The 15,649-nt window shown below is 46.4% G+C and overlaps 1 protein-coding gene across 1 annotated transcript in view; it reads right to left on the bottom strand.

Moving 5' to 3' along the window:
- Positions 1-15,649, bottom strand: part of ptprja (protein tyrosine phosphatase receptor type Ja) — a 275,279-nt gene that overhangs the window by 238,928 nt on the left and 20,702 nt on the right. The window lies entirely within an intron of this gene.

Raw genomic sequence — 15,649 nt, 5'->3', positions numbered from 1 at the left:
AAAAATTCATAGCAGCAATGGCACCATAGTGTTCTCAGAGAAAGGTTGTGCTGGAGTCTAGAGACTTCACTGACTCAGGGGGAATATTGTCTTATGCAAGCTTCCACTGTCAAAGCTCCAGCCGCCCCCCCCACCCCCACGTTCCTTTGTGCTGTTTGATACAAAGATGCCCTGTGTTTTTTCACCTGGTTACTGAATAAGATTCACTGTAGGTGTGGTCAGGTTTATGAAATACTCAACTAAATTAGATGCAAGAATGGGGAAGTATTTGGAGTAAAACAAAACCGGTTAGTCCCATGCTTGGCACGAAAGGAGCTTTGCACTCCTCCCTCCAACAAAATGTTACAAGTTCAGGAGCAGCAAACTGCACATAAACACAGACTTCCTCCACTGTCTACGTTTCAATTTCCTCTCTTCTCCTGAAGGTGCTGGATCTCACTGGGGTACGGTTCTATGGACATCTCACTGCAAGGACTGGAGTACATAAATCTAGGCTGACACGCCAGTGCTGTGCTGAGGGAGCACTGCACTGTCGGAGGTGCCGTCTTTGGGAGGCCCCGTCTGCTCTCTAAGGTTAAAGATTCCATGGCACTATTTCGAAGAGGAGCAGGGGAGTTATCCCGGTGTCCTGGGGCCAATATTTATCCCTCAAATCAACATAACAAAAAAAACAGATTATCTGGTCATTATCACATGGCTGTTTGTGGGAGCTTGCTGTGCACAAATTGGCTGCCGCGTTTCCCACATTACAACATGACTACACTCCAAAAGTACTTCATTGGCTGTAAAGCGCTGAGATGTCCGGTGGTCGTGAAAGCTGCTATATAAATGTAATGGGCCGTAATGGTCCTGTGCCCCACTCCATGGGGCGGAGAAGCCGGCACTTTTCAGGTCTTTGCTGGTTTTTTCCGGTTGGAGCAATGGTGCTGTTGTCAGCGGGTCAGAAGTGCGGGTGGCTCGGAGCGGCCGTCGTCAGCGGGGCAAGACGGTACAGAGGTCGCTCCAAGTCATCAGTACCATGCTGACATAACACAACCTCGCTCCCCTTCAGTTAAAGGGGAAGGCCGCTGTGAACTCTGCAGCCACTTTAGTGGAAAACACTGGGCCAACCAGGGAGGGTTTTGGCCGGGCCAGTGGCCTGGTACCCAAGAGGGGGTTCCTATTGGCAGCCTGGCCGAACCCGGGGGCATAATTGTCGGGCTGACCTGGCAGTTGGCCGACAATAAAAAATAATATTGAGTCGCCGGCAGCGTGAGCTCCCCTTTCAGGGCGGACGCACCACCCAGCCACAGACCGTTCCACGCTGGGACAGACCGTTCCACGCTGGAGAACGCCATCAGTGACACCGACCCAGCGGCAGCACCGCTCCCACGGGGCAATTCCGCTCCGGGGTCGGCGCAGGCCCAACATGGCGGGAGAACCGGCAGTGCGGTAACCCACTCCCGGCCCGGGGGCTACTTCAGTCGGGTTGGCCCATCCATCTGCCCCCAGTCGGTGAGGCCGCTCCGATCCATTCCTGCTTCTTAGAGGCGGGAATGGAGCGGGGCAATTTCGGCCCCAAAGTCAGTCAGTCTTCTTTCATGGGTGTCAGCAGCTCTCTGTTACCAGCATTGCCAGTCTTCATACATGAACCTGGACAGTGAATGTCAGCTGGCTATTTGACCGGGTGTGCATCAAATCATTCCTCACCATTCACACACGTGTACTTTCCAGCAGCGGTCAATGGAAGGAGATCAGTAATGGGAACTCTGGCTGATTTTTCTTTCTATAGCCGAGGAGAATAGGTCATGGGAGGCAGAGTGCACTCCAATTGGAGGCAGTAATAACTATAAACATTTTCTCAGCAGCTTCCAACAGCTTGGGGATAAGCTGGTTAGAAATAATCGAAAAGCCGGAGGTGGCAGATAACTATGGTGAAAACCCTTAAACGATGGTCGCCTCTCACAAATTATAACCTGGATGATACTAACCATCAAGATTTTATTGGAAGCTCTCCGAGATTGCTACAAGTCAGAATTCACATGATCTATCCCAGGGTGGAGGCTGTGGGTTTGGCTTGGGAAGCTGCCAGACCTGCAGTACATTAATATTACATCAGTCATTTCAAACTGGCAGCTTTTTCAAAACCCATCCAACTCTAACAATATCTCCCCAGTCATGTGACTTTACCACAGCAACTATCCAGAAATTACTTCCTACTAACAACACAATAACTGTAAACATTTCTTACAGCGAAGCAGGCAATCTCGAACATCTTGGACCTGCCCTTGGGGATAAGTTGGTTGGAACTAATCAAATAGCAGGAGGTGGCAGTTTGTTCAAGGTATCTTCATTGCATATAAGCCGTGCTATACTTGTTGTGGGAGTGTTTGATGGAGCAGTACAGAGGGAGTTTCACTTGGCATCTTACCTGCACTGTAGCTGTCCCGATAGCTCTCGACTGTATCCCACCCAAGTGACCCTACTTCATATATGAGGGTACGGTAGCACAGTGGTGATACCGCTGGGCCAGTAATCCTGAGGCCTGGACTAATGATTCAGAGACACAAGTTCAAATCCTACCACAGTAGCTGGGCATTTGAAATTCAGCTAATTAAATCATCATCATAGGCAGTCCCTCGAATCGAGAATGACTTGCTTCCACGTCAAAAACTTCACAGGTGTTTCAATGAAGGACCTAAAATTCCAGTTCTGAACTAAATCTTGAAGGGTGGAAGATGCCTGTGCGTGGATTTTTTTAATGTGTGGTGGCCGTTGCACACCAGCCACTGCACGGACTTGACAGAGCTCGGTCTTGGTCCAGTGGCAAGGGTTAACCAAGACGACTGGAGACCAGCTCTGCTGCACGGACCTAGTGCACACAAATATCGCAGTGTGTATTACAAAACCTATTTTCTGGAAATGATTACCATTTTAGACCAACTTATGGAACTTTTACCTTGATCATAAAGCTGCAACAGCAGCTCCACAGAAAACAAAACCTGGGCAAAATAGGCAAGATGCAAATTGTCAACTAAATGCTCAAAGCATGTGTTTCCAGGGCAGTGTATTCACTGTTGGTGGCTCAGATGAAAACCACTATTTAGATGACACTCCAACTCCTGGAGGAAGCCTTGCCACCCCATTTACTTTGTAGTACAGCCTCTGAACCGGCAAGTTCTGTTGGAGACAGTATTGTGAAGTAAATACAGCATAAATCTTCCCCCTGCTGGCATTTCAGACTTTACCGGGAGAGTGAGCAGAGCTCTTTCTCCCACCATCATCTGAAGCCACTTCTTAACACAGGAATTCATTTCAAATCTGAGGATTTTCTGTTATTAGCCAGAAGTATCCATAATTCATGACTTGTCTTCCAGTTGTAATAAAACCCACTTCAGTGACTTGTTTGACCACAATATTATGCAAGCGTAGGTAAGTACATTTGCAAGCTTCAAATGTCAATCCCAGTACACCAGCAACATTGAAACGGTTGATATTGTGCAAGGAAGCATTTTGATCCATGACGAGTTGCCTCAGAAATGGACCATTGGATGTGTGATAATAATGCGTCTTCAAGAAAGAGGCTGTCTGGACATTCACAACCTAAAATATCTCTTGCATAAAGCTTCTGAAGTTTCAAGTTAATTAAATAAATCTGGAACAAAAAGCTAGTGCCAGTAATGGTGGCCATGTAACCACCGGATTGTCATAAAAACTCATCGGGTTCACTGATGTTCTTTAGGGAAGGAAATCTGCCGTCCTTACCCGGTCTGGCCAATATGTGACTCCAAACCCACAGCAATGTGGTTGACTCTTAACTACCCTCTGAAATGGCCGAGCGAGATACTTACCACCATCTTCTTGAGGGCAATGAAAAAACCTTGATAGGAGTGTCGGCTATTTGGCTACAGGGACATGACAACTAAGCCTAATTTTATTTTCATCCAATATTCGCGCACACCTGGGCCTAGAAATCCCTCGGTCACTGATGTAGTGACACAAGCGCAGCAGACTAGGACGCCTGCCCATCAAAACTGGAGAACACAGACACCATCACAAATCCCAGGGTCAACTAATTGAAACATTGCTAGCAGGACAAGGGTGATAGTCCCACCAGCATAGGCCAGAAAATTCAGGAAGGGGTGGATCAACTTCCATATCTCAAGAGTTGCATGAAGTTAAAGGGCTGAGCAGGCTCCTGGAAGCGGGAGCGATTTGGGATGGTGCGGTGGAAAGGTAAAGGTGAGCATCTATTTTTGTACGGCGGATGTGAAGAGCTGCTGCCCAATTTGGAGAAAAGAGGGATCGAATAGTTGGAGTACCAAAGAAGAGGCCATTACATGCCGCAGCATGTGTCATGTGGCTGTAGCTGTCAGTACCACCTCCATAACCCCATCGGCCCCTTCGCAGTGTCAAAAGCCGTTTAAAGACCTAACCAGGTCGGCAAAGTGAGGAATGTTTTCAGATGAATAATGGCAGCTTGCTGAATCAGAGAATCTAGAATCATACAGCATGGGAGGCCATTCGGCCAGCTCTTTGAAAGAATTATCCAACTAGTCCCTCTCCACTGCTCTTTCTCCAAAGTTCTACATGTACATTAATGCAAGAGGAAACTTAATGACATGAAAATGAAACACAGGAACAGGAGTAAGCCATTAAGCCCCTTGAGCTTGTTCTGCCATTCTATTCGATCATGGCTGATCTGTACCTCAATTCTGTTTACCCACCTTTGTTCCATTTATCTTGATACCCTTACCTAACAAAAATCTATTGATCTCCATCTTGGAAATTCAAATGACCCAGCATCTAGAGGAGTGAGTTCCAGATTTCCCCGACCCTGATTTCACTCTTAACCGAAGTACATGGGTATTTCCTGGAACATCGGTCACAATGGCTGTTGAGTTATTACATGCCCTAGATGCAAAGTCACTTGCAAGCAGTCATGTCAATGTGTCACATCATGTAATGCATGCTAGTGTATTGACGTCTCTGCTCCTCGGTCCTTACACCTACCATTCATTTCAGGATCTGGAGATGGCAGCAGCCAGTTAATGCCATGCAACCATCTACAACACACAATACCGGGGAATACCAGGTCACTGGGGGAGAAAGTGCCAACATTTAGCATTTGACAGCATGTGAAAAGGAAGCAATGGTGGTAAATGGCTTCAGTCCTGGCCTGGCATTTTGGGATGCAGAACTGGAATCTCTGTACCTTCAATGGATTGCTTAGAACATATACCTTTAATTTTTTAATATTTCAATGTATTCTTCAATCTCTTCACCAGCTATCACTTTCCTCATAAGAAAAGAAAGAACCTGCATTTATAAAGTGCCTTGCACAACTGTATGAATTTCTAAAATACTTTACACCCTTAAGTACATTTGAACATAAGTATACAAGAGATAGGTGCAGGTGTAGGCCATACGGCCCCTCGAGCCTGCTCCGCCATTCAATAAGATAATGGCTGATCTGATCATGGACTCAGCTCCACTTCCCTTCACTCCCTTATCGTTCAAAAATCTGTCTATCTCCACCTTAAATATATTCAATGACCCAGCCTCTACAGCTCTCTGGGGCAGAGAATTCCACAGATTTACAACCCTCAGAGAAGAAATTCCTCCTCATCTGTTATAAATGGGCGGCTCCTTACTTTGAGACGATGCCCCCTAGTTTTCGTTTCCCCTATGAGTGGAAATATCCTCTCTGCATCCATCTTGTCGAACCTCCTCATTACCTTATATGTTTCGATAAGATCACCTCTCTTTCTTCTGAACTCCAATGTGTATAGGCCCAACCTACTCAACCTATCTTCATAAGTCAACCCCCTCATCTCTGGAATCCAGCTAGTGAACCTTCTTTGAACAGCCTCCAATGCAAGTATATCCTTCCTTAAATAAGGAGCCCAAAATTGTATGCAGTACTCCAGGTGTGGCCTCACCAATATCCTGTAGAGTTGTAGCAGGACTTCTATACTCTATCCCCCTTGCAATAAAGGCCAACATTCCATTTGCCTTCCTGATTACTTGCTGTACCTGCATACTAACTTCGTGAAGTATAGTCACTGTTGTAATATTGGAAATGTGACAGCCAATTTGTGCACAGCAAGGTTCCAGAACAGCAAATAGATAATGATCAGATAATCTTGGTATCTTTTCCATCCACCTGAGGAGGCTAATGGGGGCCTCGGTTTAATGTCTGGTTTGAAAGACGGCACCTCCGATGGTGCAGCACTCCCTCAGTATTGCACTGAAGTGTGAGCCAGAGATCTATAATAAAGGTTCCTTACAAACAGTATTGTTATTTGCTCCAGAAAACCTAATACACTCCAGGAAATCCTCCTCCACCGTATTGCTACCAGTTTGGTTAGCCCAATCTATAAGTAGATTAAAGTCGCCCATGATAACTGCTGTACCTTTATTGCATGCATCCCTAATTTCTTGTAGTACCCTGGATCACCATCCCAGCTAATGGAGCAGAGATTAAATCAGGGCCCTTTCTTGCTCAGTCCCACACTGGATGGTACAGTTACACATAAGGCATTGGGGAATCAATACCAAAGTTTGAAGCCAATTGTAATTTTTCTGATTGAGTAGTTCGATTCTGGAAGGGGGTAAAAAGCGGACTTTTCAATTATTTCTCCTTCTACCTCATCTTATTTCGTTTCCATTCACTTCAATTTTTTCCATGAAGAAAGAGATTTTGAGACGACGAAATCTCGGAATTATAAATATGTAGATGTGATTCTCTGGACTGCGGCAAAACAAGGCCCGACTGATCGAGGCGTTGCTCAATTTCAAAATTCTCATCCTTATTTTCAAATCCCTCCATGGCCTCACCCCAACCTATCTCTGTAATCTCCTCCCCCTCCCAGAGATGTCTGCGCTCCTCTAATTCTGCCCTCCTGAGCATCTCCGATTTAATCGCTCCACCATTGGTGGCCGTGCCTTCTGTTGCCGAGGCCCCAAGCTCTGGAACTCCGTTCCTAAACCTGTCTGCCTCTCTATCCTCCTCAAGACACTCCTTAAAACATACCTCTTTGACCAAGGTTTTGGTCACGTGCGCTAATTTCTACTTATGCAGCTCAGTGTCAAATTTTTAATCTCATAATACTCCTGTGAAGCGCGATGGGAAGTTTAAGGCACTATATAAATACAAGTTCTTCTTGTTGTTGTTGATAATCACAAATAAAGGGTCATGCAAGTTGGAACAGAACAACAGAAAGGAACAAATGGTGGTAATGATAATTCTGTGCAACTCATCTTGAAAAGAACAATTAGGCCCAGAGGATCACATCCTACAGAAAAGATTGGTCACACGATGAAGAAATTTGTCCAACCTTCCCATTATAAAAGGCCGTCACAGCACAATACACAGCAACTCCTGTCTGAATTGTCTACATAACTATCAGGTCTTATGCATATGTACTTTAACTGGCTAATCTGGAGGTCACCAAGAACCCTTTACACAAGACATCATCATCAGCATAGACAGTCCCTCGAAGCGAAGATAACTTGCTTCCACGCTAAAAAGGGATGAGTTCACAGGTGTTCCAATGAAGGACCTAATATTCCAGGTCCTGAACTACATCCTGAAGGGTGGAAGATGTCTGTGCGTGGATTTTTTTAACGTGTGGTGGCCGTTGCACCCCAGCCACCACACGGGCTTGACAGCGCTAGGTCTTGGCCCAGTGCCAAGGGTTAACCAGGATGACTGGAGACCAGCTCTGCTGCACGGACCTAGTGCGCACACATATCGCAGAGTGGGCTGGCCATTGCTGCCCCTGGGCCCCGAACTCACGCGCCCCTGGGTCCCGATCATGTCCCTCCACAGTCTCTCGCCGCTCCTTTGCTCTGACCTCGCCGCTCCAATCACCGACCTGGATCTTGACGACACCCCTCTTCGCTGCCGTCACCCTCCTGCACTAGCTCGCGCTGCTCCATGAAGTAGTACGCCTCCACGCTGCTCCCGGGGATGCTCGCCGCTCCTTTTATGGCCCCGACCTGCCGCTGGTGTTCTCACGCAGGTCGGAGCCTCCATGCTGCTGGCAGCTGGGTGCTGGTAGTTAGTTCTGCTTTGTCTGAGTAGGTGTAACCACCCTTCAGAGGCATAACAATAGAAGACTGACTGCATGCGAGTTCCAACACAAACCTTCCGTCACCAGTCTTGGCAGAGCTTTCCCAACTCGAAGCACAGGCTCTACAAGTCATCAAATGTTAATTCAAGCACTCCCTGTGGCTGACTGAGTGAAGGCACTGCTTGGTGTTGTCCTGCACCGTGTCGATCAGAAGTTGCCGGTTCTATCTGTGTCGGTGCTGAGTTAGATGACCAGAGCGATAGGATTGCAGTAATGTGCCTCTATGACCCTCAGCTAGAAAATGAAAAATAAATCAGCCACATTCTTGCTCCTGACCATTGGTCAATAACCCGTGTTGGGAAGTGCAGGTATGGATTGAGCTGATGACAGAATTGGCTCTGGCTGTGATGCCCCTCACAGTAAATCTCTGTCGACACTCATCTTTCAGGCTCACGCGTTAAAAATGGCCACTTGTGCAAGGTATAGAGGGCAGGCAATGTCTGTGGAACCATGGCCGAACAAGTTAGTGCTTGCAAGAGAGGAAGGGGAAAATTGCAACTTCAAGTCAGCTTTGTGAGGATCAATGAATCCACCGTAGACCAATTACAGCAGTTGAATCGACAGATATTTAGATTCATCAACTGAGCAATCACGAATGGAAAGGTGGTCTATTCAGTAGAGACAGCAACTGGGTCAAACATTAAACCACAGTAACTATTTGTACTGTACTTTCATTTGACAGACAGCCGTCCGTCAAGCCCCGCCACCCCCACTGCCCGTACTGCACTTTGACCGACAGGCGACAAGCCCCGCCCCTTATCAAGCCCTGCCCCCCCGCCGAATCATTCCATCCCCGCGATGCTGAGGCTCTGACTCTCCGATCCCCAACACCCCCGGCCGGTGGGAGGGGCCCAGTGGGAGTGGCACAGTGGGAGGCGCCCAGCGAGAGGGGCTCAGTGGGAGGTGCCCTGCGAGAGGGGCTCAGTGGGAGGCGCCCAGCGAGAGGGGCTCAGAATGGGAGGGGCCCAGAGTGGCCAGTGGGAGGGGCTCAGAGCGGGAGGGGCGCAGTGCGGCAGGCGGGGACCCGACATGGAGCATGAGAGGCTGGGGTCGGGGTCGGTGTCGGGGTCGCGAGGAATCGGAGGGGAGAGAGAACTCAGGGAAGCCGGATCACATTCTTCCAATGAAGTGGATGATATCCAGAAGTTACAACACTGTCACTCTGTCACGATTCACTCCACACCCAATAAACCCGAAAGGGGCAAATTCTAAAGGGTGCGAAGTGTGTTAGAAAGACAAGCCTAAAGGCTCTGTGCCTCAATGCGAGGAGTATTCGGAATAAGGTGGACGAATTAACTGCGCAGATAGCAGTTAATGGGTATGATGTAATTGGCATCACGGAGACATGGCTCCAGGGTGACCAAGGCTGGGAACTCAACATCCAGGGGTATTCAACATTTAGGAAGGATAGACAGAAAGGAAAAGGAGGCGAGGTGGCATTACTGATTAAAGAGGAAATTAATGCAATAATAAGAAAGGACATTAGCTTGGATGATGTGGAATCGGTATGGGTGGAGCTACGGAATACCAAGGGGCAGAAAACGCTAGTGGGAGTTGTGTACAGACCTCCAAACAGTAGTAGTAAGGTTGGGGACAGCACCAAGAAGAAATTAGGGATGCATGCAATAAAGTTACAGCAGTTATCATGGGCAACTTTACTCTACATATTGATTGGGCGAACCAAACTGGTAGCAATGCGGTGGAGGAGGATTTCCTGAAGTGTATTAGGGATGGTTTTCTAGACCAATATGTCGAGAAGCCAACCAGGGAGCTGGCCATCCTAGAGTGGGTGATGTGTAATGAGAAAGGACTAATTAGCAATCTTGTTGTGCGAGGACCCTTGGGAAAGAGTGACCATAATATGGTAGAATTTTTTATTAAGATGGAGAGTGACACAGTTAATTCAGAAACTAGGGTCCTGAACTTAAGAACAGGTAACTTCGATGGTATGAGATGTGAATTGGCTAGAATAGACTGGCAAATTATATTTAAAGGGTTGACGGTGGATAGGCAATGGCAAACATTTACAGATCACATGCATGAACTTCAGCAATTGTACATCCCTGTCTGGAGTAAAAATAAAACGGGGAAGGTGGCTCAACCGTGGCTCACAAGGGAAATTAAGGATTAGTGTTAAATCCAAGGAAGAGGCATATAAATTAGCCAGAAAAAGCAGCAAACCTGAGGACTGGGAGAAATTTAGAATTCAGCAGAGGAGGACAAAGGGTTTAATTAAGAGGGGGAAAATAGAGTACGAGAAGAAGCTTGCCGGGACCATAAAAACTGACTGCAAAGGCTTCTATAGATATGTGAAGTGAAAAAGCTTAGTGAAACATAGAAACATAGAAAATAGGTGCAGGAGTAGGCCATTTGGCCCTTCGAGCCTGCACCGCCATTCAATGAGTTCATGGCTGAACATGCAACTTCAGTAAACCCATTCCTGCTTTCTCGTGATACCCCTTGATCCCCCTAGTAGTAAGGACGACATCCAACTCCTTTTTGAATATATTTAGTGAATTGGCCTCAACAACTTTCTGTGGTAGAGAATTCCACAGATTCACCACTCTCTGGGTAAAGAAGTTTCTCCTCATCTCGGTCCTCAATGGCTTACCCCTTATCCTTAGACTGTGACCCCTGGTTCTGGACTTCCTCAACATTGGGAACATTCTTCCTGCATCTAACCTGTCTAAACCCGTCAGAATTTTAAATGTTTCTATGAGGTCCCCTCTCATTCTTCTGAACTCCAGTGAATACAAACCCACTTGATCCAGTCTTTCTTGATATGTCAGTCCTGCCATCCCGGGAATCAATCTAGTGAACCTTCGCTGCACTCCCTCAATAGCAAGAATGTCCTTCCTCAAGTTAGGAGACCAAAACTGTACACAATACTCCAGGTGTGGCCTCACCAAGGCCCTGTACAACTGTAAGGAACACCTCCCTGCCCCTGTACTCAAATCCCCTCGCTATGAAGGCCAACATGTCATTTGCTTTCCTAACTGCCTGCTGCACCTGCATGCCAATCTTCAATGACACCCAGGTCTCGTTGCACCTCCCCTTTTCCTAATCTGTCACCATTCAGATAATAGTCTGTCTCTCTGTTTTTACCACCAAAGTGGATAACCTCACATTTATCCACATTATACTTCATCTGCCATGCATTTTCCCACTCACCTAACCTATCCAAGTCACTCTGCAGTCTCATCGCATCCTCCTCGCAGCTCACACTGCCATCCAACTTAGTGTCATCCACAAATTTGAAGATACTACATTTAATCCCTTCGTCTAAATCATTAATGTACAATGTAAACAGCTGGGGCCTCAGCACATAATCTTGCGGTACCCCACTAGTCACTGCCAGCCATTCTGAAAAGTACCCATTCACTCCTACTCTTTGCTTCCTGTCTGCCAACCAGTTCTCAATCCATGTCAGCACACTACCCCCAATCCCATGTGCTTTAACTTTGCACATTAATCTCTTGTGTGGGACCTTGTCGAAAGCCTTCCGAAAGTCCAAATACACCACATCAACTGGTTCTCCCTTGTCCACTCCACTGGAAACATCCTCAAAAAATTCCAGAAGATTTGTCAAGCATGATTTCCCTTTCACAAATCCATGCTGACTTGGACTGATCGTGTCACCTCTTTCCAAATGCGCTGCTATGACATCCTTAATAATTGATTCCATCATTTTACCCATTACCGATGTCAGGCTGACTGGTCTATAATTCCGTTTTCTCTCTCCCTCCTTTTTTAAAAAGTGGGGTTACATTGGCTACCCTCCACTCCATAGGAACTGATCCACAGTCTATGGAAAGTTGGAAAATGACTGTCAATGCATCCGCTATTTCCAAGGCCACCTCCTTAAGTACTCTGGGATGCAGTCCATCAGGCCCTGGGGATTTATCGGCCTTCAGTCCCATCAATTTCCCCAACACAATTTCCCAACTAATAAGGATTTCTCTCAGTTCCCCCTTCTAACTAGATCCTCTGACCCCTTTTATATGCGGAAGGTTGTTTGTGTCCTCCTTAGTGAATACCGAACCAAAGTGCTTGTTCAATTGGTCTGCCATTTCTTTGTTCCCCGTTATGACTTCCTCTTATTCTGATTGCAGGGGATCTACGTTTGTCTTTACTAACCGTTTTCTCTTTACATATCTATAGAAGCTTTTGCAGTCCGTTTTAATGTTCCCTGCAAGCTTCCTCTCGTACTCTATTTTCCCTGCCCGAATCAAACCCTTTGTCCTCCTCTGCTGAGTTCTAAATTTCTCCCAGTCCCCGGGTTCACTGCTATTTCTGACCAATTTGTATGCCACTTCCTTGGCTTTAACACTATCTCTGATTTCCCTTGATAGCCACAGTTGAGCCACCTTCCCTTTTTTATTTTTACGTCAGACAGGGATGTACAATTGTTGTAGTTCATCCATGCGGTCTCTAAATGTCTGCCATTACCCATCCACTGTCAACCCCTTAAGTATCATTCGCCAATCTATCCTAGCCAGTTCACGCCTCATACCTTCGAAGTTACCCTTCTTTAAGTTCTGGACCATGGTCTCTGAATTAACTGTTTCATTCTCCATCCTAATGTAGAATTCCATCATATTATGGTCACTCTTCGCCAAGGGGCCTTGCACAACGAGATTGCTAATTAATCCTCTCTCATTACACAACACCCAGTCTAAGATGGCCTCCCCCCTAGTTGGTTCCCCGACATATTGGTCTAGAAAACCATCCCTTATGCACTCCAGGAAATTGTCCTCCACCGTATTGCTTCCAGTTTGGTTAGCCCAATTTATATGCATGTTAAAGTCACCCATGATAACTGCTGCACCTTTATTGCATGCACCCCTAATTTCCTGTTTGATGCCCTCCCCAATATCACTACTACTGTTTGGAGGTCTGTAGACAACTCCCACTAATGTTTTTTGCCCTTTGGTGTTCTGCAGCTCTACCCATATAGATTCCACATCATCCAAGCTAATGTCCTTCCTAACTATTGCATTAATCTCCTCTTTAACCTGCAATGCTACCCCACCTCCTTTTCCTTTTATTCTATCCTTCCTGAATGTTGAATATCCTTGGATGTTGAGTTCCCAGCCCTGATCACCCTAGTCATGTCTCTGTAATCCTAATCATATCATATCTGTTAACATCTATTTGCACAGTTAATTCATCCATCTTATTACGGATACTCCTTGCATTAAGACACAAAGCCTTCAGGCTTGTTTTTTTAACACCCTTTGTCCTTGAAGACAAATGTAGATCCCTTGCAGTCGGATTCAGGTGAATTTATAATGGGAAACAAAGAAATGGCAGACCAACTGAACAAATACTTTGGTTCTGTCTTCACGAAGGAAGACGCAAATAACCTTCCGGACGTACTAGGGGACCAAGGGGCTAGTGAGATGGAGGAACTGAAGGAAATCTTTATTAGGCAGGAAATTGTGTTAGGGAAATTGATGGGATTGAAGGCCGATAAATCCCCGGGGCCTGATGGTCTGCATCCCAGAGTATTTAAGGAAGTGGCCCTTGAAATAGTGGATGCATTGGTGATCATTTTCCAACAGTCTATCGACGCTGGATCAGTTCCTATGGACTGGAGGGTAGCTAATGTAACACCACTTTTTAAAAAAAGGAGGGAGAGAGAAAGCGGGTAATTGGCGACCGGTTAGCCTGACATCAGTAGTGGGGAAAATGTTGGAATCAATTATTAAGGATGAAATAGCAGCGCATTTGGAAAGCAGTGACAGGATCGGTCCAAGTCAGTATGGATTTATGAAGGGGAAATTACGCTTGACAAATCTTCTGGAATTTTTTGAGGATGTAACTCGTAGAGTGGACAAGGGAGAACCAGTGGATGTGGTGTATTTGGACTTTCAAAAGGCTTTTGACAAAGTCCCACACAAGAGATTGGCGTGCAAAATCAAAGCACATGGTATTGGGGGTAATATGCTGACGTGGATAGAGAACTGGTTGGCAACAGGAAGCAGAGAGTCAGAATAAACGGGTCCTTTTCAGAATGGCAGGCAGTGACTAGTTGAGTGCTGCAGGGCTCAGTGCTGGGAACCCAGCTCTTTACAATATACATCAATGATTTGGATGAAGGAATTGAGTGTAATATCTCCAAGTTTGCAGATGACATTAAACTGTGTGGCGGTGTGAGCTGTGAGGGGGATGCTAGGAGGCTGCAGGGTGACTTGGACAGGTTAGGTGAGTGGGCAAATGCATGGCAGATGCAATATAATGTGGATAAATGTGAGGTTATCCACTTTGGGGGCAAAAACGCGAAGACAGAATATTATCTAAATGGCGGCAGATTAGGAAAAGGGAGGTGCCACGAGACCTGGGTGTCATGGTTCATCAGTCATTGAAAGTTGGCATACAGGTACAGCAGGCGGTGAAGGCGGCAAATAGTATGTTGGCCTTCATAGCTAGGGGATTTGAGTATAGGAGCAGGGAGGTCTTACTGCAGTTGTACAGGGCCTTAGTGAGGCCTCACCTGGAATATTGTGTTCAGTTTTGGTCTAATCTGAGGAAGGACGTTCTTGCTATTGAGGGAGTGCAGCGAAGGTTCACCAGATGGATTCCCGGGATGGCGGGACTGATACATGAGTAGAGACTGGATCAACTGGGCCTTTATACATTGGAGTTTAGACGGATGAGAGGGAATCTCATAGAAACATATAAAATTCTGACGGGACTGGACAGGTTAGATGCAGGAAGAATGTTCCCGATGTTGGGGAAGTTCAGCACCAGGGGACACAGTCTTAGGATAAGGGGTAGGCCATTTAGGACTGAGATGAGGAGAAACTTCTTCACTCAGAGAGTTGTTAACCTGTAGAATTCCCGACCGCAGAGAGTTATTGATGCCAGTTGATTGGATATATTCAAGAGGGAGTTAGATATGGCCCTTACAGCTAAGGTGATCAAGGGGTATGGAGAGAAAGCAGGAAAGGGGTACTGAGGGAATGATCAGCCATGATCTTATTGAATGGTGGTGCAGGCTGAAAGGGCCGAATGGCCTATTCCTACACCTATTTTCTACGTTAACCCGTTATGACCGACTTCCAGATCAAAACAAAGAGCCGAATGTGGTGCAAGAGGCGACCAGACTGCAGTTGCGGTAGAAAATATCAAAACGGGATTGGAGTGCCCCGCTTCAGGTGGGGGGCAATTTCAAGCCCGACATGTTTTCCAGCAGGAGTTACTAGTTTGTAATCTCAAGTAGAAATCCTGCCTGTTATATCTCTCCTATGCCCTGGGTTCTATCGGTTATTATTATGCCTTTATGTATTCTACCTAATCCAATCTGGTGCATTGGCCCGAGCATACACAGTTCCGATAGACTGCCAGCCAACACATTCATCTCTTGACCATTCCCGTCGGGAACGGTAGCATAGTGCAGTGTCTGGTTCACAAATGTCCTTTAGGGAAGGAGATCTAGCTTGTATGATTCAAGACCCACAGCAATGTGGTTGACTCTTAACTGCAAGCCACTGCTATGAGAAACAATAAAAATTAAACTGGACCGACCC

Source organism: Pristiophorus japonicus, chromosome 14 (genome assembly GCF_044704955.1).
Source record: "Pristiophorus japonicus isolate sPriJap1 chromosome 14, sPriJap1.hap1, whole genome shotgun sequence".
Classification (NCBI taxonomy): Eukaryota; Metazoa; Chordata; class Chondrichthyes; family Pristiophoridae; genus Pristiophorus; species Pristiophorus japonicus.
The sequence above is the reverse complement of the archived record's forward strand: the minus strand, read 5'-3'. Positions and strand labels throughout refer to the sequence as shown.